Source organism: Rhinolophus sinicus, chromosome 17 (assembly GCF_057876585.1).
Source record: "Rhinolophus sinicus isolate RSI-liver-muscle chromosome 17, RSI-T2T, whole genome shotgun sequence".
Taxonomy (NCBI): domain Eukaryota; kingdom Metazoa; phylum Chordata; class Mammalia; order Chiroptera; family Rhinolophidae; genus Rhinolophus; species Rhinolophus sinicus.
The window spans coordinates 6,620,214-6,645,522 of record NC_142517.1 but is presented as its reverse complement, the minus strand read 5'-3'; the positions used below and the strand labels follow the sequence as shown (position 1 = coordinate 6,645,522).

General features: G+C 47.7%; 3 long non-coding RNA genes across 4 annotated transcripts; all 3 read left to right on the top strand.

Moving 5' to 3' along the window:
- The first annotated feature begins 1,461 nt into the window (after window positions 1-1,461).
- On the top strand, window positions 1,462-7,708 carry LOC109446681 (uncharacterized). 2 transcript variants are annotated; one of them, XR_012493913.2, is made up of 5 exons: window positions 1,462-4,003; window positions 4,451-4,627; window positions 5,193-5,324; window positions 5,871-5,975; window positions 6,066-7,708. It is a non-coding gene; the product is annotated as an uncharacterized LOC109446681 (long non-coding RNA). The 2 variants fall into 2 exon arrangements; XR_012493912.2 differs by having other exon boundaries at window positions 5,871-7,708.
- A 3,453-nt stretch (window positions 7,709-11,161) lies between these two features.
- LOC141571600 (uncharacterized) lies at window positions 11,162-16,354 on the top strand. Its single transcript, XR_012496480.2, has 3 exons — window positions 11,162-11,389; window positions 11,889-12,006; window positions 15,087-16,354. It is a non-coding gene; the product is annotated as an uncharacterized LOC141571600 (long non-coding RNA).
- A 5,125-nt stretch (window positions 16,355-21,479) lies between these two features.
- Window positions 21,480-25,168, top strand: LOC141571591 (uncharacterized). The gene is made up of 3 exons (XR_012496459.2): window positions 21,480-22,044; window positions 22,345-22,460; window positions 22,723-25,168. It is a non-coding gene; the product is annotated as an uncharacterized LOC141571591 (long non-coding RNA).
- Window positions 25,169-25,309: the final 141 nt, after the last annotated feature.

Sequence of the window (25,309 nt, the reverse complement as noted above, 5' to 3'; positions counted from 1 at the left end):
TTGGGACTCTCTGTGCTTTCCGGACTTGTATGTCTATTTCCTTCACCAGGTTAGGAAAGTTTTCAGTCATTATTTCTTCAAATACATTCTCTATTCATTTATTTCTCTCTTCTCTTTCTGGTACCCCTGTGATGTGAACATCATTAAGCTTGATGTTGTTCCTGAGGTTCCTTAAATTATCCTCATGTTTTTGGATTCTTTTTTTCTTTTCTGATTGTGTGTTTTATACTACCTTGTCTTCAAAATCGCTGATTCGATCCTCTGCTTCGTCTAGTCTGCTGGTGATTCCTGCTAGTACATTCTTCATTTCAGTTATTGTATTTTTCACTTCTGACTGGTTCTTTTTTATGGTTTCTGTGTCCTTTTTTATGCTTGCTATCTCTCTGTTGAAGTTCTCACTAAGTTCCTTGAGCATCCTTATAACCGCTGTTTAGAACTCTATCTCTGGTAGATTGCTTGCCTCCATTTCATTTAGTTCTTTTTCTGGAGTTTTCTCCTGTTCTTTTATTTGGGATGTATTTCTTTGTTTCCTCGTTTAGATTGCCTCTCTGTGTTTGTTTCTATGTATTAGGAAGATCTATGTCTCCCAGTCTTGGCCAGGTGGCCTTATGTAGTAGGTGCCCCATGGGGCTCTGGCATAGTCTCCCTGGTCACCTGTTTTGGATGCTCCAGGAGTGTCCTTTGTGTGCGTTGTGTGTGTGCCCTTCTGTTATGATTGAGCTTTGATTGCTATTGGCACATCAGTGGGTGGGGTTGACCCTCAGGCTGATTGGCTGTGGGGTTTGGCCACATCCACAGCTTATGGGCTATTGTGCAGGGGCCTTACCCCATTGAGTGTGATTTGTCCAGTGGGCTCTGGTGCCTGTTGAGATCACGCTTTGTGTGAGCTACTGGTGGAGCTAATTAGGCAGTGCTCTGCTGAAACCAACCTCCAAGTATGTTGGTTCTGGGGCCTCTTGGGAGGGGCTCCAGTGCAGGCACAGGTCACCCACTGCTTGTCACCAGCCAGGGACTACCTGGTAGGAGCTACAAAGCGATCTATGGTTGTTCACTGCCTGTGCTGGACCTGGAGGCATGTGGGAGAGGCAGTGCTGCGAACTGAAGCTGCGGTAGCTCCATGAAAAACAAGGTCTCCCTGAGACCTGCTGCCACCTGCTGGCTCCCTTAAGTTTCAGCTACTGATAAAGTCTCGTGGAGTATGCAAGTTGGATGAGGCAAAGGTCTCAGGCAGTCACTACAGTAAGAAGAGTTGTCAAGGTCACTAGGTTAATGTAGATGCTGATTTTGTGCCAGGGCTGAGCCTGGAAATACTCAGCAAAAGTCTCAGAGCACACTGAGGCCTGTTGCTGCCTGCCTGGGGCCTGCAGACTCTGATAGTTTTTCAAGAAAGAGTGCAATGTGGGAGGGGCTGGCTGCTCATGGACAAAGTGCTTCCGGCATTGAGGGAGTTGGGTGGGGTGGGGTCCTAAGGAGTCAGCAGGATGGAGCTGCAGAGCTCACCAGGCCAATCAGATTCATATTTGGCCTTTGGGACGGGCTCAACACAGGAAAGATGGTGCCTACCTGCTGGCCACACAAGAGGAGGCCCCTTCACAGGGAAAATGGTGACTGTCCTCCAGGTCTCACTCCGAATCCACACATCTCAGTCTGCCCGCCCCCCCGACCCCATTTGCCTCTGACACCTCCCGAGTCAGCTTCCCTGCGCCAGAGGCCAGGGTGAGAGCCTGTGAGTGAGTGAGTTTGTGTGCGGTCTATTTAAGAGGATGTATAGATTTCTCTCAGCTGCCCATCCCACCCAGATGGTCAGAATCCCCACTGTTTTTCACAGCCAGATGTTGCAGATGCTACTCTTCCTGGCACCAGTACTCTGGGCTGGGGAGTTTGTTGTGGGGCCAGGGCTCCTTGATCTTCTGGGAAAAACCTCCATGGCTGAGATATCCCTCATGATTCTCAACTGCCACACACAGGTTTGGGACCAGCCTGTTTCGTGTCTCTGCCCCTCCTACCAGTCTCGACATGGTTTCTTCTTTATATCCTTAGTTATAAATCTTCTGTTCAGCCAACCTTCAGATGGTTTTCCAGGTTGATTGTTCTAGTTTACTTGTCATTTTAATGTGTTCACTGAAGGAAGCTGGAACAGTGTTTATCTACTCCACCATCTTGGTTCTCTCCTTAATAATCTTTTATCTCTGCCATTAGTCAGGCTGCAGGCAGTGAATCCAGCAGAAGCTTTGGGTGGAAAGTGCATGACTTGAGGCCCTTGGACCACGTGGGTCTGTGTACATCATGGGGCAAGTCGGAAAGCCTAGAAGGAGTCTGAGAGTGCTCCCGGTGGTGGGGGGGTCTGAAATCCGTCTCCCCCTAATTTGAGAATTAGACCCTAGATCCTTACTACTCCAAGTGTACTCCTCAGACCGCATCCCTGGGAGCCTGTTGGAAATGTAGAATCCCTGACTCCCCCCTCCCCCAGACCTACTGAATCAGAGACTATCTTGTTACAAGATCCCCAGGTGGGCCACTCACACACAAAGCTGGAGAAGTGCTGCTTTGGATAATAGTGTGAATGTGCAGGCTGGATCCAGGGGCCAGAGGGAGAAGGACAACAAATTACTTTTGATCACAATTTCAGGAGAAAGAGCGGGAAGCATTTTCTCTATTCTGTCCTATTTGTGGAAGAGTTACGAAGAGTTTCTTTCCAAGAAAAAAATCTTCCTAGGTCCTTTCCAGTGTATCCCTATCCTCCCTGACCAGTCTCACACCTCTTTGCCTTCAAATGTAGATCCTTCCCCTGGGTCCCACTTTTCTCCTCTCGTTCCTCCAAACCACCGAGCTCATACGTACCTAGCACCAGCATTTATGACCCAATTTTTGGTGGCTTCTTGAATCTCCAACATTGGCACCTTCCGCATATTTATTCTCACTTCGTTTTGATCTACTACAGATTAATTGGAATGGCTTCCTTTGGAGCTTATCAGTATCCTGTTCTGAATTGTTATTTAGTAGTTCCTTTGTATAATTGTTGGTAATCTCATTTAGATACCCTTATGTTGGAAAACAATATACGCCTTCCTGTCCCAAAGTGTATTTACAGAACTTTCTTCCAGCAAGGAGCTCCCGTCATGGATGTCAAACTGTGTTATAGATTTCAGTAACTGACATGGGATATGGATGGTGGGCGGGCGAGTGTGGCCGGGGGGCGGGAGGCTGGCTCGAACAGAGGGATTGCTCTGTTCTTGGTTCACACCCACCTTGAAGCAGGTCTCAGCAGTTTAATGCATCCTGGAGTTAAATACAACTTTGTAACATATTAATGAGGTATGGAGTTTGCTGATGGTTTTGTGGGGAAACAGGAAAGACCTGACATCACAAACTCTGGTGCAAAACAGCACAGAAACAGGCTTCTGGCCCTGCCACAGTTCCTCTCCCAGAATCGAAGACCTGCCATTGCTCTGTGCCTGCCTCTTTCCCGAGCAGACCCTGATCTCTCCAAACCACATCTCTGAAGCAACCCCTCCACCCTGTTCTCTCCAGCTTTGATTGGCAGCAAACCAAAGTCTTCTTCGTCATCCTCGCTTCTGAAAAGATCACAAGTCACAGACATTTCCTTCCCTCAGCCAGTCACACGTGTTGTTTGTGAATGTCATAGGCAGTCTGGGGCTGAAAGCCTGAGCATGTGAAGTCCTGTGATCCCAATTCTGCTGTGTTACATGTGTTCTCTCTTCCCAGTCATTTTAAGCCTTTCTGGAAATAGACCTCGTTTCCACAATCCACCAGCCCTTATCCGCAATCCTCAAATCCAGAAAGCTCTAAAAACAGGAAGTGTTCCTTAGCTTTGCAGCAAGCCTGAACAGAGGCTACGTAGAGTCTTTGTTTACCGATGTGTTCGATGACAGCTGCTGCTGTGGACCTCACCGGGGCTGCTGTGAAATACAAGCTCTGAGCACCTTATTCGCTTTTGGAAATCCAGAATATTCTGAATTGCAAAGCATCCCAAGAGTTTCAGGTAAGGGACTTGGGACCTGTACACCTTTTTGTCTCTAGACACGCTGAGCAGAAACTATGCTCTTCTAGGCTTTATGAGGACACATGCTCTGAGACCAATAGCGTGCCTGATTCCACACAGGTCCCCATAAGGACTCGTCAAGCAAATGAGTGGGGGTTTGTAAATTCACAGACTGCTCAGAGTTACGTGTGTCTGAACAATTTGCTCATCGGTTAAGACAAAGCATCCAAAATGTTCTTTGGTCAACTTAGCCCATGCCCTGAGAATTTTGGTGTTATTGTTATGTTCTCAAATACTTTTACCTGAAGAGTTTTGCCATTTAAGGACTTTTCTCATCTACAGGAGTGACTTTTCATTCTTTCTGTTCAAATTATTCTCAAATCTTTTCTGAAGGAGTTGCAAACACACTAACAACCCCCAAATGATCTGATACGGATCCCTTAACAGGCAGGAGGCGTTCGCCAGCCGGAGAAGTCCTGCCCCATCCCTGTGATCCTGGGGTCTGTATCAGAAACCCACGTGGCCATGTGTGTGACAGGATCTGCCAGGAGCTGGAGAATAACTTAGCTGATCTGGAAAAGCAAATCGCAGATATTTTACGCATTTGCAGATATTTTAAAACAGGTATTTTGCAGGATGCAAACTTTACATTTACTACACCTGGGGATTCTCTGATATTTATTGAGAAGAGAGCTCAGCTGTATTTGTACTGAATTTGGGGTGTGTTCTGTGACCTCCTAGCCCCACCCTCCACCAACTTCTCTCTGATCCTCAAACTCCATTCTCTCTGGAACCCTTGATGGAGATGACAGGTGTCCTTTAGGTTTCATTCTCTAAGATCCATTCCTCTCCCTGAATCTTTGGCCAGAGTCTGTCTTCCGCTAAACCAAACCTGCTACTTCCTTCAAGATTCTACTCACAACTCTTTTCTGAGAAACCTTTCCTACCAATCTGACACCATATGCTGTTTTCATTACTAGCCTTCCCCATGATTTTGGTAATGAACTTTGACATACACGGCTCTATGGCAACAAACACTTGCGTTCACATAACTTTTCCCTTCTCTTGAGTGGTTTGCTTAAATTCCCAGGAGTGAGTTAACTGGATCAAAGTACATAGGTGTTTTTATGGCTGCTAGAGTTCATTCATTCATTCAAAAATATTGGTTGAGCATCTGTTTGGGTACCAGGACTGTGCCGGGAGCTGGTGATGTGAACAACACAGCAAACTCTCTGCTTTCCTGGCACTTACCTCCAGTAGAGGGAGAAGACCACAACCCAATAAACAAGTAGATGACAGCCATGGAGACAAGCCAAGCAGGGTAGGAGCACTAGAAGTGCCTGTGGGGGGTGAGGAGGGGTGGGGAGTTGCTGTTTTCTGTGGGAGGACAGGAAAGGTCTGTGTTGAGGTCGTATCTGAGCAGAGACCTGGAGGAAGGAAGTGAGTGAGCCATGCTGACAGATAAAGGAGGAACGATTCAGGCCGAGGAGCAGTAGGTGCAAATGTCCTGTGGCAGAAACACCTTCAGGGACTTCCACATGTCCATGCTGGTATACTTGATGGTGTCCCACAGATCTCTGAGGCCCTGTCCATTACTTAAAAATTCTTTTTTCTTTCTGCCATGGACTGAATGTTTGTGCCCTCTCCAAATTCATATGTTGAAACCCTGATTCCTAATAGGATGGTCTTTGGATGGAGGTGGGGCCTTTGAGAGGTAATGATCTTTAGCATATCTGGATATAAGCAATATATCCTTTGAGAAGTAGATGAGGTCGTGGGGGTGGGCCCTGTCATGGGATTAGTGTCCTTATAAGGGGACAAAGGGATCAGAGCTCTCTCTCTGTCTCTGTCTCCCTCTCTCTGCCAGGTGAGGACTCAGCAAGAAGGCAGCTGTCTGCAGGCAGGAAGAGAGCTCTGGCCAAGAACGCAACCACGCTGGTACCCTTACCTGGGACTCCCAGCCTCCAGAACTGTGAGAATGCAATGTCTGTTGTTTAAGCCCCTCAGTCTACGGCATTCTGTTATAGTCCCTCGGCTGACTGAGACACTTTCTCTTCCGCAGCCTGGAGAATCTCCACTGACCTGTCTTCAAATCTGCTATCGAGCCTCACTAGTCAGTTTTGCATTGTGGTTATTGTACTTTTCAGCTCCAGAATTTATATACTTTTTAACAAAATAATTTCTGTCTCTTTATTGATGTCGTCTATTTAGTACAACATAGTCCTCACACTTCAGACGTGGTCTCCATGAGTTCTTTGAATATATTTATAATAGCTGACCTAACATCTTTACTTAGTAAGTTCAACATCTGGGCTTCCTCGGGGGGCACTGTCTGACTGCATTTTCCCCTGTGGGCCACATTTCCTGTGTCTTTACATGTCTAACAATTTTGTTGTTGTTGAAAAATGGAACATCTGTTCTTCGTCATATTCGGCAACTGGGATTTCTAGGGAACTTCCAGACAGGACAAATAATGACAGTGTCTGCAAATGGGGCTTTTGGGGACACTCTACACCCCTACAGCTCAAGGGAAGGGGAAAGTTATATGGACGCAGGACGATGGGCCGAGGGAAAGTTAAAATGCTACAAAGCTCACAGATCTTACCAAGATTGTTATTTATTTTTAAAATAAATCTCTTTAAATTGTTGTAAACCTTTGGGTTAATATCCAGAGTTTTGAAAAAGTTGATTTTGACAATGTTCTGTCATTTGCAGCCAGACCTAACTTCAGCATTTGCTTGAAACTTTTACATTGCTTACATCCAGATTTGCAAAACTCTGCTCACTGATCACTAAATTCCATCTTTAATCCAACTCATCACACGCTTTCAGACCTTTCTGGTCACTGCCTCTCTGCGGGAACCCTTGCCTCGCTAGAACACTGGCTTTTATCCCAAGACTCTGTCTCTTCCAGGCAGTTTACTTTCCATTTTCAGGCGAGGCATGACGACAGGAAGGGCTGCTTTCTGTCATCTTTCCATGGCTAACTCATTGGAGATTTGACTAACTTTATATGTAGACCTCCAGTTCAGTTTTCTTGACACACTTTTTTAAAATTGAAGAACAGATATAATAAGCTAACCCTTTATTGAGGTGTATGTGTGTGGGAATTCCAGAGAATTCAGAGGGAAGGGTAAAGGGATTGAGCAGGAAAGGAGGGAAAGCAGAGAAGTGGTCTGTAACTCATCTGTGCCAGCCTCACCAGAAAGGCCAGCTGGTTGGTTGGTCCCGTGGACCATCTCCAGGCAGGCTGCATGGACATAAGTCTTCTCAGAGCATTCTTCAGGAGGGAGGCAGGAAGAATTTATCCACTGGGTCCCCCTATGCTCGCTTCCATTGCAAAGTTCACGTCATAGAGCACCAACTGTCTACACTTCCGGGTCCCGCCACCCGCCCAAGAAGCCCCAGGTGCTGAAACCTTTCCTGCGTGCTGTTACCCCTTCCTTGGTCAGCCTGGATTATTTCTTAGGGAACATGTGTTTTATTTGTTCTTTCGACAGGGCCCTTTGGTTGGTAGTGGAAGAACTGTTGCCTTCTTCTTCAGAAGTGGTCTTGGTGGATGAAATGGTCCCCAGGATACTTCCCACTCAGGGGTGCTGTCTCTTTTCTTAACATGGCCAACAACTTTCATGCTGGGGTGGAGAGAGTCAAGGATGGTGAAAGCTGCACTGACTGCGAGAGGTAGGGCTGGGGGGGAGGGTGAGATTAGCCAGGTTTCACCGGTGGCTTAATCCTCGCATACTCGGCTCCAATGTCCTGGTTACTTCTGCCTCTGGACTTTTGCTTGTTCAAGGCTGCTATCCCTTGGCTGCTTTCCTTGGAGCTGAATGGCCCCATAATGACAGACATCTGTTTGTCTGTGAAGAAGTGTGTTCCCACAGTCTCGGTTTCTCCCTTTGTTCATCATTTTATCTCCTACTATGTTTCCCCAAAAATCAGACCTAGCCGGACAACCAGCTCTAGTGCGTCTTTTGGAGCAAAAATTAATATAAGACCCGGTATATATTATATTATATTATATTATATTATATTATATTATATTATATTATATTATATTATATTATATTATATTATATTATATTATATTATATTATATTATATTATACCCGGTCTTACATTATGGTAAAATAAGACCGGGTCTTATATTAATTTTTGCTCCAAAAGATGCATTAGAGCTGATTGTCCGGCTAGGTCTTATTTTCGGGGAAACACGGTACTTCTCTGTCTCTTTGTCCTCTCCTGTCCTTAGCTCAGTTCCAGAAAGAAACTTAGAAATCATTTAGAACAGAGGTTCTCACATGTTAGCAAGCAGAACAATTACCCAGATGTCTTGTTGCGCACAGAGTGCTGTGTCCCAGCCCCAGACCCCCAGACTTTCTGATCCAGTGCTCTGTGGCGGGGCCTGAGAATTTACATTTCTAACAAGTCCCATGCTTGAGAAGCACTCACGTAGATGACTCTCTGCAAAGGCCTAACAGTTGTCCTGTATGTGTATGTATAAGGCACACGCACAATGGCTGGGAGTGAAGAGTCTGGGAGCCAGCCCGCCTGGGCTCAAATCCTGGCCATGGGCACATTACTTAACCTCTCCATGCCTCAGTTTCCCCATCTGTGAAGTGGGTTAGTGATAGGGTTGTGAAGATTCAATAAGTTAATGTCTATAAGCATTTAGAGTGGTGCCTGCCTCGTTATTAGGTCTGTATAAACATAGCCTGTGGAAATCCTTGTTTGCTCATGGAAGAAAGGGCGATTGAGGGAGTGAAAACCAGGTCCGAGCTGGCAAGCAGCACATTTCTAGAAGCCGGGAACCTTTGTCTTCTCACTGTAGTACCTCACCTTTTGCACTTTCCATGCTGCCTCCTTGTGGCCTTTTGGTTGGTCATGGAGCTGCTTGAATCAGCTCCTGAGGACGTATGGTACTCACCTGGGAGAACATGGAAGAGTTTTTCAGAAGCTACCTTAGTGACATTCACCCAGTGCATTGATGGGGAGAGGGATGGAAGCACAGGGCCGTGGTGGCAGGAGGAACCTGGCTGGGGTTGGGGCCGGGGGTGAGGGGGTGCTCCAGTCCCAGCTCTCGCACTTCCGGCCTGTGTCTCTCCAGGCCCGTTTCCACCTGTGAAGACTGGGGATGACAATAATACCTCCCTCTGAGGTTTGTGCAAGGGTCAAACCTGTCACCCATCGATAAAACACCTAGCGAAGTGGCACAGAGGAAGCGCTCTGTAGATTTTTGTTGTTACTAGTTTTTCCACGATAAAATAGTGTGTTGTGTCTACCGCACTGCCCACACAGGTTTTCTCCGTGTTAATTGTTTAGTTGGATTAAAATAGGATCTCCTTATCTCCTCAGGGGGGCTTCTGATGTGTGGGCCCAGCTGTCCAAACAGATGTTTTTGCTGTTTCCACCATAAAATTATTAAAGATAAATGATCCCAGGAGTCCCTCCTGGTAGGGTGGCCACTGCGGTTCTGTGAGGGGCTGGGCATCCCTCTGGCCTCCTTCTATACAGAACAACTCACATTTTCTCTGTTGTTTTATATGACTCCTGGCTGTTTCAGTTTTGTGGTCCCACATTTGTGTGTGAAAATCTTTCTGATCATTAGACATGGTTTTGCCCGAAGTCTTGCTCTCTGGCTTTGATTATTGAACAGTGAAACCAGATTGGCAGACTTGACAAAACTGAAGATTCGCCTTTTGAACTGCTCTTTTAGGACAAAAAGGAGAATCATAAAAACAAAGCCAGCAAGCAAAAAATAAGAGATATTGGTGATTTATTTAAAACAACTATATCCTCGTGTCCTCCCACCCCCACTGTCATTGGGACCACAGCTGATGTACATGGGGACCAGACCGGACTTGAGGTTTTGTGAGGCCCAAAGCTTGTATCATGTGGGGGGCCCACTTTCATAACAAATAATATGAAATTATGGATGTGGAGTTAGATACGAGGTGAATATTTAGGAGAGAAAAAAATCACCGTCAATTATATATTTACTAACATGTTAAAAAGTTCAGAAAAGTAACATAATATTTTATTAATTAACTGTCTGAACCACCTCTTTTCCCCTCTATATTTTCTGGCTGCATAGTCTTTGTTTTCCTCATTATATGACAACAATCTTTAAATATATTTAAAAAGAGAGGACAGACTGGTAATTGGGTCTTTCCTCCAGCACCTGTGATCAACATGAATGTATTATTGCCAGTGTAGAAAAGATTAATTAATTAGCTAATTAATTTTAACCTCACAACTCATTATTGGCAATGTTATGTAAAGTTTTAGGATTGTTGTTATAATTGGGACAATCTCAGTTACTGAGTTTCTTTCACACATGAGTTTTAAGATTTCAAGGTGTTTTTTTGTGAGTGACTATTCTTAAATATGACATCCCCCTTTGAACTGACATCCCCCATTAAGCAGATGGTCATCAATGTCCTTGTTGTAGTGACACGTTAGGAGTTTTACATTATCTTTATCAGTGTCAGTATTCAGAACCACAGAAGCAAAAAAATTGAAATATTTTTTCAGTGTGTTCCTGTGATTTACTTCTCACTATGAATTGGATAGCAAATCATTCAAGAATCTATTATTTCTATTAGAAATTTATTTCTTTGTCTTAATGATTTATTACTTTTGGTAGAATCTAAACTTTTTGTTATTAAAATTCTCTTTTCAATATTGGAATAATTTCTGTTGTTCATTTTTCATCTTTATTGCTTTTTAAATATTCTGTTACTTTTTATGTGTATTTTCTCTCAGTACTTTAACATATTTTAAAGTGTCAGAAAGGGTACTTTCCACGCATGTCCATATAAGGGGTCTATACTTCCTCAATTGTTTTATCGAAACTTTCCAAAACATCTTTTCAAATTGCAGTTAAATTGGCAAATTTAATTATCAACTTTTTGAATACATATTTTTTTGTATTCCTATTGTGTTTGGGTTTCTCTCTTGAATCTTTAAAAACACATATTAGAGGGGCCAGCCCGGTGGCTCAGGCAGTTGGAGCTCCATGCTCCTAACTCCGAAGGCTGCCGGTTCGATTCCCACATGGACCAGTGGGCTCTCAACCACAAGGTTGCCAGTTCAACTCCTCGAGTCCCGCAAGGGATGGTGTGCAGTGCCCCCTGCAACTGAGATTGAACACAGTGAGCTCCGGGATGGCTCACTTGGTTGGAGTGCGTCCTCTTAACCACAAGGTTGCTGGTTCGAGTCCCACTAGGGATGGTGGTCTTTGCCCCCTGCAACTAGAAAACGGCAACTGGACCTGGAGCTGAGCTGCGCCCTCCACAACTAAGACTGAAAGGACAACAACCTGAAGCTGAACGGCACCCTCCACAACTAAAATTGAAAGGACAACAACTTGACTTGGAAAAAAGGCCTGTAAGTACAGACTGTTCCCCAATAAAGTACTGTTCCCCTCCCCCAATAAAATCTTAAAAAAAACCCCACATATTAGAGTCTTTATGATATTGTTATATCCAAATGGAGGGCTTGGACAAATTTATAATGGCATCTCTCTATAACTGGACCCTTCAAAGAAAAATCCAATTGATATGCATGCTTAAAATACTCCATCAATGACCCTGAAAAGAAAAGAAAACTATTGCAAACTATCACAGATGTTAACAGGTTTGGGTCTTGTGCAGGCAGGTTTTTCTCCTATGAGATGAAAGGAATGAGATGCACAAGGCACATATGCCGTGATATTTGTGTCACCAAGCCAGGTAAGTTGGAACAGTGGGGAGTTTTCCTGGAAATCATTTCTACCCTAGACTAGTTAGCAATAAGTTAACTTTACACGAAAGTGATTGTGAACCACACATACTTATCCTATTAGACCCAAACGAAAGCTAAATATAACCTCCCTTTCCATCTCCAGAAGAGCTGCAGCCACTCCAATTCTACCAGTCGTGAGGGGAAGTGAGACACAGGGAAAGCTGAAGTGGACAGAGACTGTGGTCTAATCCTTCGATCCACGTGTTGATGTCATTTATCAGGTTTGGAAAGAAGTTCAGCTAATATCTCTCCACATATTTATTCTAACCCGTTCTCTTTCTCTTCTTCTCTGGGACTCCAATTACATGTATGTTAGACTGTTTGATATTGTCTCATATTTCTCTCACCCTCTGCTTTTTTGTTGTTTTGTTGTTCTGTTAAGCCCACTCACTAAAATTCTTACTCTGGACTGTATTTTTTAGTTCTATAATTTCCATTGTTTTTTTTTTTTTTTGGGGGGTGGGTGGGGGGTGGTTTTCATTTCTCTGCTGAAATGTTTTACATTGTCATCCGTTTTACCCACACAGCCCTCTACAAAGATCAGCACGTATTTTACTTAAAGTCTTTATTTGCTCAGGACACTTCTGAGTCACCTGTGGGCCTGTTTCTGTTGACTGTTTTTCCCTCTCAATTATGGTTCAGATTTTCTGCCTTATTCACATGTCTTAAAGTTTTTCTTTTATTTTTAATTTAATGTTGCAGTTGATGTATAACAGAGCAGTGGAGCCTGAAAGAAATACTAATTTTTGTTTCCCAGGAAATGCTTACCCTTTTGTGAGTCAGGTGTCTTGGACTAGGATTTGCTCTCTTCAATCGAATCATCCGTTAAGCTGAATAAGGACTGGGGTTGCCTCTCTAGTTAATTTGGTTCACCTCTGGTTTCAAATGTCTCAAGTGTGGGATCAACCCCTGTCTACCAATCAGGGTTGGTTTTAAGCACCATGACACCCCCAAGTTTCTCTGCTTTTCTGTATTATTTCCTGACTTCCTGGCCACCGTTTACTCAGTACCTTTCTGTGGGAGAGAGTTGGCAGACAGCGATGTCCAACTCTGTGTTTGGGACTCCTCCCGTTTCGAGTTCACACATCAGCTCTTAAAACACTCAGTTTCTTGCTGCCAGCAAATTTCTCTGCCTGTAGCAGACTTGCTTTTCTGCCCGTCCACGCCCCATGCTTGATCGTGCCAGGCATGGAAGGGCCCTTGGTTTGTGCTCCCTGAAGATGGGCTCATCCCTCTCTGAATTGTAGTCTATTTGGACCTCTGTAAGCTACCGTTCATTGATAGCTTTAAAGAACAATACAGTTTAAAAGCTTCTCCAGTGCTTTCTCATTGCCCTGCTGTAGTGGTGGGCTTTTGTGACCGTTGACATCCTCACCAGAAGTGGAACCTCTTGGTTTCTTTTGGTTTTGTAAAATCCCCTTTTACATTTTGTTCTTTTAAGCAGCTGTTTACTTTGTTTATTGGTTCCAATGTTCCTCCTAATTTAGTCTTTATTTCTGAAAATTTCCCCTTGTACTTCAGTTCTGTTCTGAGTTCTGTCCTTTCAAATCTTATATTTCTTAATGTTCCTAATTATGATTTAAGTTACACTTTGACAACACCTATCATTTTCTTAATTCCTCATTTTAATACCTAATTTTAAATATTATTTAAATAAATAAGGTATTTAAATATTAAATAACTTAATATCTCATTTTAAATATCAGGTTACATCTTCATCTGCATTTGTAGCACATCTTTCTGCTATGCTTTCATTGTCTGTAGGGACAATATTATGTGCTCATTCTTTTTTCTTTTATAATAACTTTATATTAGAATTGGCCATAATCCTTTTCTAATGCTCTTTCTCTTTTTTTTAAAGTGAAATGAGTTTTTCTGTGTTCATAGGAGGGAGAGATAGGTTAAGATAGGTTTTCTAGCTTCGTGGCTCTAGCACTCCCTCTTCTGCTGCTTTTGCAAAGTGATGAAAAAATTGCTGTGTATTTTCTGAGATCAGACGTTCTAATTCCCTCCCCCAGTTTGTTCTGTGCCACTTCTTTTCTCTGCACCATTTGTTCCTCACTGTGGAGTTGATCATGGAAGGTAACGAGCGGCAGTGCTGTTTCTGAGGGCTGGTAGTCTGCTCCATCACGGGCAACATAGTGTATCGTGGTCCCCTGTGCTCACCCGTGAGTCGATCCTCCCATTCTCAAATTGGACCTCTACGCTTTCCGTGAATATGGGTCAGCAGTGTTGTGGTTTCCCTGTTCTCTGGACTGTGGAATCCCTCTCTTTCCTTCCACACAGTTTCTCAACCACACAGATCTTGTAGCCGTTGGTGACTTTCCCCCTACATGTTCTGTGAGATTCACTGGGAAACCCTGTCACTTATTTTGTTGTAGAATTTCAAAGTCTTTGATTTAAAACAAACACACAAAACTTTTATTTATTTTAAGTGTGTTTTTCCAGGACCCATCAGCTCCAAGTCAAGTAGTTGTTTCAATCTAGTTGTGGAGGGTGCAGCTCACAGTGGCCCATGTGGGGATCAAACCGGCAACCTTGTTGTTAAGAGCACCACGCTCTGACCAACTGAGCTAACCAGCTGTCCCGTCTTTGATTTTTGATACACTAGTTGCTTGCTGTGTTTTTATGAGGGAATTTGGGGAGATTAAACTATTATACCCCGTAATCTCCCCCAAAATCCTTGTCATAATTATTTTCAAAGGATTGTAAAAGAAGAAAAAAGAGCTTACTGATGATTCACCTCTGATGTCAGTCAATTGGGATGTTTCTAGAGAGGGTGGGTCTCTCTCAGTTTAGTGGCTAGACAGGGCCACGTCGCCATCTATGACTGTTTGCCTAGACCCCCGAAAGCCCTGAGCTGGTTCCTTCACGCCTTGAATTGTCTCTATTACGGACTGAATTGTGTTCTCCCCAAATTCCCGTGTTGGAGTCCTAACCCCCAGTATCTCAGAATGTGACTGGATTTGAGACAGGAGCTTTAAAGAGGTCGTTAAGGATAAATGTGGTTATTAAGGTGGGTCCTAATCCAATATGACCGATGTCATTAGAAGAGGAGATTAGGACACAGATGGTACAGAGGGAAGACCAGGTGAGCACACAGGGAGAAGACGGCATCTACACGCCAAAGAGAGTCCTTAGGATAAAGCCAGCCCGGCTGACACCTTGATCTCAGACCTCCAGCCTCCAGAACTGGGAGAAAATACATTTCTGTTGTTTAAGGCCCCAGTCGGTGGCACTACGTTACGGCAGCCTTCGCGAACTAATTCTCTCTCTCTCTCTCTCTCCCTCTCCCCCAAAGGCTTTCTGGAGAAAGGAGTGTGGAAGAGGGAGAGCAAGCCTCGCTGGCAGAAGAGGTGGGTTCAAACCTTTTGTCTGCTTCTCATTTGTGGGGCACTGGGTGAGGCACCTGACGTCTCTGAGTCTTTGCTTCTCCTTTGTAACCGAAGTGGTGTTCCTTCTTGAAAGATGGGCATGACGGTTCCATGAGATAAAGCTGTAATTTAATTATGGAGCAAAGAAAATTCCAGGTAAAATGTGTGTAAATTACAAACATATTACTCACTGCACGCCAAAATAAATGTCACCAGCAGGATTTCAAAGAGGCGCTCCTCCAAACCCAGGGACCTCGCCACAAAGCTGTCCCACTAACAGCTTCCTGAGTATGGTCCTTTCTGCAGAGACAGACACGCTTTCCAGAATTCTATACGCATTGTATTTATGCAGCAGCTGGCAAGCTGGGGTCCCACCTAGTGGTCAGCGGGAGGTAGCCCATTTCAGAAAGAGATGAGAAGACATTTTATATTATCTTTTGTGGGGCAGAGAATCCTGCTTAACTGTTATCAGTTCATCCTTTTGCCCCATATATAAAGGCTGGAGCAGGGTCAAGCCCAAGATGTGAGGCATGGTGGGGGGCGTACCCCATATACATGTGTCATGGCAGTGGTGGGGCTGGTAAGAGAAGTTTTGCTTGAGAGAGAGTCATACCTTTGAATGGTTTTCTTAAAATGTGAACTATTTCAAGTATACAGAAAAGTTCCTCATCAACACAGCCCATTTATGACTCAGCTCTATTGTGTTCTAACATTGTCTTACTTGCTTCCTATTTCTTTAAGAAGCAAAACAATACAAATGCTGGGAAAGCTCCTAGGAAACCCTCCCATGATCCATCTCTTCCCGGTCCCCCCCCAAGACCTCACCCCACATAACTACCATTTCAAATTGGTTTTACCTTTAATGGCATTCAAAAATGATATTAACATTCACGTGTGGTGACTTCATGCTTTTTGCATGTGTTCAAAAACGTATTCTCTCACAGATTTGGAGACGAGAGGTCTGGAATCAAGTATCAGCAGGCGGTGCTCTCTCGTGGCTTCTGGGGGGTGGCCCGCCCTTGCTTGCAGTGGCATAATTCTAATCTCTGCCTGTCACCTGGTGGCCATCTTCCCTCTGTGCGTCTGTGTCGTCACTTGGCGTTCCTCTCTGTGTGTCCTTGTCTCTGTGTCTCTTTTCCTCTTTCAAAGACACCAACAGTATTGGATTAACAGCCTGCCCCTCTCCAGTCTGACCTCATCCTAACGTACATATTAATTTTATCTTCAAAGACCCGATTTCAGTATAACATCCTGTTCACAGGTAGCAGGGGTTAGGACCTCCCCGTATCTTTTTGGGGACGCAGTGTGACCCCCACAAGGATGCTGCCCTTACTGTGTGTGCGATGGGACCGCCAGACCGTCCACATTCCCATGTGCCTAATTCTCTGCTCAGGGCTCTTCTGAGCACAGAAGCAGCTGCACAGGAGACAGCACTGCATCTTTTCAGACTCACATCCTTTGTCCACTTTCAGAAAAGCTCGGGTGCAGCTTACAAAGATGAACTCATAGGCAGCAGGGCAATAACAAAAGAACGGAGTGATATCTAATCAAAGGACTGAGCAGTAATTCTTTTGTGGCCCTAGAAACTCATCGAAGACTGAGTTCACTGTTTCCTCAGTTCCGAGCTTCCTGGCAGCAAAGCAAAAGGGAGGAATTTGTTTAGTCCCATGAATTAATATTTTAAAAATAAAACATAAAAGCCGTAGGTTAGCATGAAGACCAAGGTCTCAGCCACAGTGTGGCGACGTTGCGGAAACCTTGCCCGTGTGTTTCCTGCGTGGACCCTCTCTCAGCCCTCACGGAAGTCAGCAGCCTGGGGACCAGCTGAGGGTGCAGTGCTGGTTTTCCGTGAAAGCTGAAACTGTCGCATTGCACCTTCATGCAAGGAAGGCTTTCTTTGTGGGGAGTTGACACAACGTGCTGTCTAGTGATTGAGCTGAACACAGGTTTGTGTGTACAAGTCCGAGAGGGAGGAATGGCTAATGGAATCAGTAGGTCGAGGCTCAAATGTCGGATGCTCGGCAAACGTTTGGCCTGGGCTGAATTGACCTCAAGTCACTGCTGGACTGACTGTACCTGTCACATTGCTCCCCCACTTCCCAGTTATGTGTCACCCCAACTCTTGCCTTTCCTTCCAACGTCCCGGCAGTACCATGTCCGGGTGAGTCTACCTTGAGTGCCACCTGTGTACGTTGCTCCTTACCGTCCCCCAGCCATGACCCCCAATGGCCTATGCACCCACTTCTGGGTGGCAGTACCACCCTTGGCCCCCCAGCCTCGTCTGTACGAGCACGTCAGCCCTTCTCTAAGAACTGCCAGTGGCCCAACCCTTCAGCCTGTCCTCGGAGGGCAAGTTGGGAGTCGCACAGCCCTGCATCCTAACCCTGCCCCATATTTATGCTCTCAGAGCCTCAGTTTCCCTGACTGTAAATTAGCTGGGTTGGCTCAAGGTGTCGCCAAGCTGGGATCCCACAGGCCGGCTCAACTCTGTCACATGGGGAAGGACAACAGGCTGCCGGGCAGCTTCACCCTGCTCCCTCTTCTCGCTGACACCACAGTTCAACTCCCTTCTTCTCTTGTAGGTCCTTACAGGGTGTGCCGCCATGCCCTGTCCCCGGCGTTGTAGTGGTGCCAGCGTGTGGGGTTTGGGGCAATCTGGTGAGTGCCCTGAGTTGTCAGACGTGGGGCTCACGCTCCGTCCATGCAGAGGTAGAGAACTCTGCCAGGAAGCAGAAGGTTGCTTCTCATTTCCATAAGATTCTCCGTCCTTTTGAACCTAACATGCACCGTCTTCTGATTTTAGATGCTGAATTAGCTAATATGAGAACAGCTTTCGGGAAGAAATTATAACTTTCAGTCATGCCCAAAATATTCGTTTCAGGGTGGTGATAAGCAGCAAAGAGCTGCTAATGAAATAATTGGAAGTGGCTGCTCTGTTTCCAGTCTTAATAATGCTGACATTTTTAATTTAGTTATAGATGAGACTGACAGGCATCTTGACAGGCAGACCCACTAGAAACAATTACTTTACAGATCAGCGATTACCATTCAGTCATTCAACACTTCCAGAAATTTCTGTTAAGTAACAGGCACGAGGTGAATGGAAATCTTAGTCTCAGACATCTGAGGGGTCTGAATGTATATGGGGAGGACACTCAGGTTGCTTAGTGCAGATGTTAGATCAGAATGTAGACTGGAATCTTGGCTCCCCAGCTTGTTAGCTGCGAGGCTTGGGGCCTCAGTTTGCTCATCTCTAAAATGGGCATAATTAAACCCGGCTCCTCAGGTGTTGTGGGGAATCTCGTGAATGAATGTACGTGAGGCACTCAGCACTGGGCCGGGCATTTGGAGGTCTGGTAGCTGCTGTGTTTATCCAGGCACCGGGCGCTCACAGTGTAAGTTCTGTGTTAACCATGGTCATGTGGGTAGCTTGCTTTGCTTCATCCATATTACTTTCTTTGAAGGATGCATGAGAAAAGGGCTTAAGATGCTGGGCTTAGGGGAAGTAGCTTGCTCTAAGCAGGACCTCCTGAAGCTGGTTACATTAGAGTCTGGGAAGGCGCCAAGGTCAGGGTGTGGGATCAGCTTTCTCCTTCCACACATTCCGGGAGGGACTGCAGTCCCAGAGTTTTCAGAGTCAGAAGAAAACTGGAGCTGCTTCTGGTTTGCAGTTGGGCTGCCTTCCTCCCCCGTGCTGGCAAGGCCGCAGCTGGCCCCTCATGCTGGGGCAGGGCCAAAGCAGACAGGATGGGGGTGACACCAAATGTGCTTTGACTTGGTCTCCGTTGGGTAATGAGGGCAGGATGGGTTGTGGACAGCAGGCCCTGCTGACGGCAGCCTGGTCACTCTCCTGCCCCTTCTCTGGGGTGCTCTGCTTAGGTCCTCTCGGGTGGAAATTCCAAACGTGTTTTTCGAGTGCAGTGACTTGAAGGGTAATTGATGACAATGTTTCTGGGCTATCATCGTTGAACACTAGCATGGCCTAGGTACTCAGCTAAGCTTTTGCTCACGATGTCTCATCCATCCTGGCAGTACTGCTCGAGGTGGGTCCTGCCGAGGCTGCTGAGGCTCAGGGAGGTTGAGTGACTTGCCCAGAGAAGCACAGAGCCTGGCAGATATGAACCAACTTCCTCTCTGCCCAGAGCAAGTGGGTGTAACCGCTGTGAGCCCATCGTCAGCAACCCCGGGGGCCTCTGTGAGCTCAGAGCAGACACCAGTTTCTGGGCCTCCTTCCCAGGCTGCGAGCACCTGACCTGTGGTCAAGGGCGGACGTGCACAGGTGCCACCAGCACCGTGATGCAAGGTGCAGGCAGGTGTGGCAGGCGGGCTGATGGCAGGAGGTCCCGGTCTTGTTTCTGAGTGTCATTGCTGGGAGGGTGACACTCAGCCACTTGCATCTCCTTTTAGCCTGAAGCTACCATATGAGGGAGGGGACTAGTCCTTCTGGTGCAGGTGCCTGGAATTCTGGATCTCTGTGTGCTACCAGGTGTGCAGTCACTGAGGCATCAGTGTCTTCTGTGAAGCAGTAGGCTGCACGGCATGCGTTCCAGACTGATGTGGGCTCTGTACTGACCCCTCCCCTCCCCCCACACCCTTGAGCCCTCGTCCTGCCCCGGGCGAGCCCTCGTCCTGCCCCGGGCGAGCCCTCGTCCTGCCCCAGGTGAGCCTTCATCCTGCCCCAGGTGAGCCTTCGTCCTGCCCCAGGTGAGCCTTCGTCCTGCCCCAGGTGAGCCTTCGTCCTGCCCCAGGTGAGCCCTCGTCCTGCCCCAGGTGAGCCCTCGTCCTGCCCCAGGTGAGCCCTCGTCCTGCCCCAGGTGAGCCCTCGTCCTGCCCCAGGTGAGCCTTCATCCTGCCCCAGGTGAGCCTTCGTCCTGCCCCAGGTGAGCCTTCGTCCTGCCCCAGGTGAGCCCTGCTGCCTGGATAAGTCCTGCCCCTGCCCCAGGTGACTTACCAGGTTCTGCTCCTTGAACTGCCCCTAGGGAAGATCTGGAAGCCTGCGTCCCAGCACCACCTAAGCAAGCCCTGTCCTGGCGCAGTGCCAGGGTCACAGAGTCTGGCCGCCTTCACCATCCTCTCAGGGGAGGCTTTCCCCCTGCCCTCCTTCCTCCTTGGAATGAAGAGCTCCGGAAGTACCCCTCCAGAGGAAGGGCGACTGCCTCCCACGAGAGCCCCTCCTAAGCCTGCCTCTGGCTTCGGGCAGATGGATGGTGACCCCAGAGGGCAGGTTGTAGCCAGAAGCGAAGGCAAACAAGCCTCAATGCTGTGTAGCTTTTTCTTTTTAGAAGAGTGCTGGGAGCGTGTAACTGAACAAAAGCCATGCAATAAGAATAAATACCCCTCCCAGCTGGGTCCTGTCTCTTCCTAATGCACTTTTGAGCGTGGCTGACCTTCCGAGCCATCTCGGTATCTCCCTCTGAGGGAGGCAGCGTGCAACGCCTAGTGCCTTGTTTTTGCTGAACAGTGGAGGCTGCCAAGAGCCACGGACGGGTTCCCATTCAGACTGTGTCCAGCTTGTGCGGACACCCCCTTTGGTGGGTGGTGCCCAATTCCCGAATCCCTTGTACCTCCCCCCCCCCCCCCCCCCCCCCCCCCCCCCCCCCGTCTCTGCCTCCTTCTTCCTCCTGGATTCACACAGGAGACTCCACCTGGGATGCCCTTTCCTCTCTGTGGCCACAGGGAACTCCTCGGTGGGTTTCAGTCCCTCTCCCTTCCCAGTGACCTCTGACTTGGTGACGCAGCTTGGCCTGTCTGAGAAGAGCTCCCCATCCCGACCAACAACTTGGAATTGACCGTGGCATGGCCTCTAAGGAACCTCTAGGTGGGCAAGCGCCTTTCTCCCTCGGGGCTGTCATTGCCGCCACGTCACAGGGAGCTCGTGTCTCCTGCCTCACCAGGTGGTTGTGAGACTGAAAGAAGACGACGTGTGTGTGTCCGCTCACTCCCTACGAGGCAGGAGGCCAGTGCCTGTCGCGGGACAACTACCAGGGTGGACCATTGACTTCTGCCACCTCCCTGCCAACTGAGGGCACTGCAGCGATGTCTTATGGGGGAGCCCAGGCACAGATGGAGTTGCCCTTGTTCATACTGGAGAGTTGGCAACCGTAGCAGGCTGCGGACCCGACCATGTGGCCGGCCCTGTCCTCGCTGCCTTTCTTTGCGTGTGTCCTTCTGCTTCTGGATTTCTTTTTCTTTGCCGATTTGACATGTGGGAGTTTGGGCTTTGTATTCAGTTCCTGGGGCTGCTGGATCCAAGCACCATAAACCGGGTGGATTAAAACCACAGAAACTATTCTCTCACAGTTCTGGAGGCGAGAACCCCAAGGTCAGTGTCAACAGGCCCACGGGAGGCTCCCTCCGGAGGCTCTGGGGGAGGGTCCTGCCTGCCTCTTCCAGCTTCTGGTGGCTCCAGGCGTCCCTGGGCTTGTGGCCATGTTCCTCCAGCCTCTGTCTCAGTCTCCACTTGGCCTTTTCCTCTGTGTGTGTCTTTTCCTTTTATAAGGACACCAGTCATGGGATTTAGCACATCCTATGAGCTCATCTCAGTCCTTAGCTAATTCCATCAGTAAAGACTATTTCCAAATAAGGTGACGTCTGAGGTTCCGGGGGGACGTGACTTTGAGAGAGACACTACACAGGCGTCAGTTGGGGTTAGACGGGGTGCTGAGACACTCATGCCCTCCGTCCTCCAGCTGCGAGACAGGCCCAGCGACCGTGCCGACTAGGCGGGTTCCTGTCTTCTCCCGGCCGTCAGGCGAGCTCGGCCTCTGTCTTGTTTCCCCTGACCCTTCCTACAGACTTACATTTGGAGATCTTCCTGTTTTTGTCATCTTAAGTAGGCTACCATTAAACCAGAGCCATGGTGTGAATGGTGTGGTTCCTGAGAAGGTAAACACTTTTTTTTTAAATGTTAAAAATTTAAAAACAAAATATTTTTACTTTAATAAGGTCCTAGAGATAACCACAATGTATAAACCAAGACATTGGTGGGGTGCGTGGGGCTGCAAAAATGCTCAACTCAAGGTCTTTCCGTTCTGTCCCGTCAGATCCGCTGTCAGTTTCTGTACCCCCTGGGGCTTTGTGGGGCCTCATTCTGCCTGCTGTGTCCACATGACGGGTTTCAGGTCTTGGCAGAGTTAGGGACCAGGCTCTGGCAAGCAGTGACAGCCAAGCCTCCCTTCCTTTCAGGAACTCACAGTGTTTTGTTCATATGCCCTTGTGGGCTTTTGCAGCGCTTCAGTGCTTGGAGGCAGAATCTGTCACCTACATGCTTATCTCTTTGTGCACAGAGATGTTAGTTGCAGGTGAGTGGATGTTCCATCGGGCGGGCAGTGGTGGTGAAGGCATAGCCCCAAGGCATGGGTTCTCCTTCAGTTACCGGCAATATGGTGTGTGTGGGTGTTCCACCCAATTGGTTTCTCCAGGATAGTTGGTCCTGGCAGTCTCCCTTTAGCATTTCAAGGGGCAGACAGAACCCTGGAGACTGTTTGGATTCCATTTGACATCAATTGCCCTGGCCAAGCTGCTGTCTGACTGAATTGCTCATGTCAGACTTCTCCCATCCAGGGCTTGTCTGAGGCCCGTGACCCGTTTGCTCGTCACATCTGAGCGAGGACCATTTGTAGGGCAGCCCTTTGCAGCCTCAGCACAGGTAAACACTCAGGAATGACATGAAGAAAGATCTCGACTGTTGTGTTGTCATCAGGGAGATACCACAATGCTCTAATTGGAATGTTATTAATATCGCCAGGCTCTGTTTTCCTCCTTGCTGTTTTTGGTGTGAGCAGGGATGTGTGAACTGTGGGGAGGAAGGCGAGGAGGGCGTCAGTGGGTGGGGCACAGACGGGTGGAGGGGGCGGTGACTGTCCAGCCTGACAGACCTCTCACTGTGCCCTTCCGAGAGCCCAGCAGCATCAGTCAGATGGAAGGACAGTGCAATGTGCGTCAAGGCTGCGGATTGGGTTTTCCTGGATGACTTTGACAGCATCGTGAACTTGCCCTTCCCCCATGTGGAGTGGAGTCTCTGCCTCTCCTCCAGTCTGGGGTAAGGGTGGGGACTGTGGCTTTAGGTCAACAGAATGTGGTGACAAATCGCTCAGTTCCTGGCTGTCTTTCACTGAGGAACTGGGCATCTTGCTTCTTGGAAATGCTGTCGCATGAGACGTGGGACACCTGAGATGTCCACGCTGTCTGTGAAAAGCCCAAGTCACAGACAGGATGTGGACATCTTGGGCCGTGAGCTGTCCAGTGGAGCCAGAGCGAGCCAAAGAAACAGAGGCGACCGGCCGACGGCTCACGGACCTGAGACACACCATCCCGGGACGCTCTCCCCGAATTCCTGACTCCCAGAATCGGGAGCAAAATAAACGGTTGTTTGAAGCCTCTAAGTTTGGGTTGGCTTCTCATGGAGCCACATGTAACTGGGACAGTTAGTCAGACAAGACCAGCCAACCAGCTGGGTCGAGGCTGTAAGAACAGTTGCCCAATTAACTGGTAAATAAAGAGTCAGCTGCTGTCCCAAGTGAAGGCAAAGAGAGACATCTGGTGGGAGACCAGCGAGGATGTCCTTTCCTGTGCAGACCTGGATGAGGCCGGGTTGCACCACCTCTGCTGTGAGCAGGACAGTGACACAGCAAACTTGGGCCAAGGGCTCGCCATTCGCTTCACCCCTTAACAGATGCCAGGCGTGCTGGGGAGGAGATGCCAGACGGGTGCCACCCGGGCTCCAGGGACTTATAGTGCAGTGGCCAGTCCCAGGAAATCTCCGCTGGTGCCTGGGAGGAAGGTCACGCAGAGTGGAGGCCCAGACGTGGGGGAGCAGCGGGGTAGGAGCAGGCGTGCTGGGAGCTCGGGCCCCTCGCCTATACAACTGGTGGTGTCGTCAGCCCTTCGCTGTCCTGGTCTGTGAGCACTGCCTCTGCCTGCTATGCAGTGCTGCTGGGTGCCCTGCCTGATGGCCAGCTTGAGAGAGACCCTGCCAGGCCTAGATTCGGGGGTCACTGACACCCCATCAGCAGGTTTCCTCCGTCTTAGCCAGGGTTGAGCCCCTGCTGGCATTGACTTGTTGGCTAAATGTTCTCTTGCCCCCTCCTGGCTCCAGCCTAATGACCCTGTCCCTACATGAGTAATGGTGGCTGGTGATGCAACACAGGTGGCTTCCTTGCAACACAGACGTACATGCCGGATCATCTCAGAATGTTTCATGTGTGACCGGCAGTACAACTTTCAATGCCATGTTATAACTGTAGCTCGGGATGTAATTTTGGACTAAGTATTATTATCCCTGAGCCTCTGTTTCCTCAGCTAGAAAAGGGGACTAATATTAAATAAGATAAAGTGTATGGAATACCCTGCAGTACAATCAGCTGTGCCAATGAGCAGCTGTCGTCGTGCCCTGATGCAGCCAGAGGCCAAAAGGGAAGGAGCCATCTGCTCACCGGGAGTCTATGAAAAGGGGAAAAAAATTTTTTGAGCCTGGCCCGGTGGGAAAGCCTCTGGAAATGAGACCTAAAGTGTATTGACCGTGGCCTTTGGTGGGGCTGCTCTGTGGTCACTTTACCAGCCCTGGTGGACAAGCTGGGCTTTGGGGAGCTGGTTTTCTCGTGTTTTTTATCTCTGGGTGCCCTGGATGCTGGGGTGTAGGAGGCAGAGCCTGGTCTGCTCAAGGCGTCCTTTGGGGATGGAAGTTTGCCCCCAAGTCTTCCTTCTAGAGATGACTTCAGGATTTTGAGAAAAAGAAACATAAAGTTGAGATTTAGGAAAACTAATGCAAGCAATTGTTGGGAAAGACCCAAAGTAATATATTTCTTTATAAGAGAAGAAAGATCATATTATCTGAACAAGACTTGTGAAAGGATATGTGCATTGTGCTGGCTAAAGAAAGACTGAAGTGACATTCAGGAAGGCATTAGTGGTAGGGGGTGCTGGCTGTTCCGAGTCCCCTCTACTCTGCTCCTCTAAGTCCCACTGGACAGGACGTCCATCCCTCCCCAGGGGCCCTCCCCGTGTGCAGTATATACTGACCTTAGGTGACTAAATTGCAGCCTCCTGGTCGTAAATACCTGGGTTGCAGTAATGAGCAATGATCAGACAAGAGGACTTCTTCCAAAAATGTCAATTAAAGAATCTCACAGAAATCACCCATAAGGGTATG